The following is a 676-nucleotide window of genomic DNA, read 5'->3' on the forward strand; positions in this document are numbered from 1 at the left end:
CCCATGAAGTCTCATGGCATCAGGCCAAACATGGACATGGAAAGCTGCTACTGATTACCATCTACCGGCCTCCCTCAGCTGATGAGTCAGTACTCCTCCATGTTGAACAGCACTTGGAGGAAGCACTGAGGGCAGCAAGGGCACAGAATGTATTCTGGGTGGGGGACTTCAATATCCATCACCAAGAATGGCTCGGTAGCACCACTACTGGCCGAATCCTAAAGAACATATCTGGCAGGGGAGAGACCATGATCAAGAAGGTGGTTCTCCCAGGACGAGGCTAGCCATTGCACTTTAGGTGTGCTGACGCCTGCGACGTCCCCAAATGCGGGATACTCGACTGCAAAATTTGTGGCAGTGGGGGACTGCGTTTGCGCTATAAGGGTGGCGCAACGGTTATCACCGCAGCCTCACAGCTCCAGCGACCCGGGTTCAGTTCTGGGTACTGCCTGTGCGGAGTTTGCAAGTTCTCCCTTTAACAACATGGGTTTCCGCCAGGTGCTCCGGTTTCCTCCCACAGTCAAAGACTTGCAGGTTGATAGGCAAATTGGCCATTGTAAATTGCCCCTAGTGTAGGTAGGTGGTAGGAGAATGGTGGGGATGTGATAAGGAATATGGGAATAATGTAGGATTTGTATAAATGGGTGGCTGTTGGTCAGCACAGACTCGGTGGGCC

At 52.5% G+C, this 676-nt stretch overlaps 1 non-coding gene across 1 annotated transcript; it reads left to right on the forward strand.

Annotated features, from left to right (window-relative positions):
• Positions 1–223: 223 nt before the first annotated feature.
• LOC137352278 (U1 spliceosomal RNA) lies at positions 224–381 on the forward strand. Its single transcript, XR_010969665.1, has one exon. It is a non-coding gene; the product is annotated as a U1 spliceosomal RNA (small nuclear RNA).
• Positions 382–676: the final 295 nt, after the last annotated feature.

The sequence above is a fragment of the Heterodontus francisci genome, chromosome 37, assembly GCF_036365525.1.
Source record: "Heterodontus francisci isolate sHetFra1 chromosome 37, sHetFra1.hap1, whole genome shotgun sequence".
NCBI classification, from domain to species: domain Eukaryota; kingdom Metazoa; phylum Chordata; class Chondrichthyes; order Heterodontiformes; family Heterodontidae; genus Heterodontus; species Heterodontus francisci.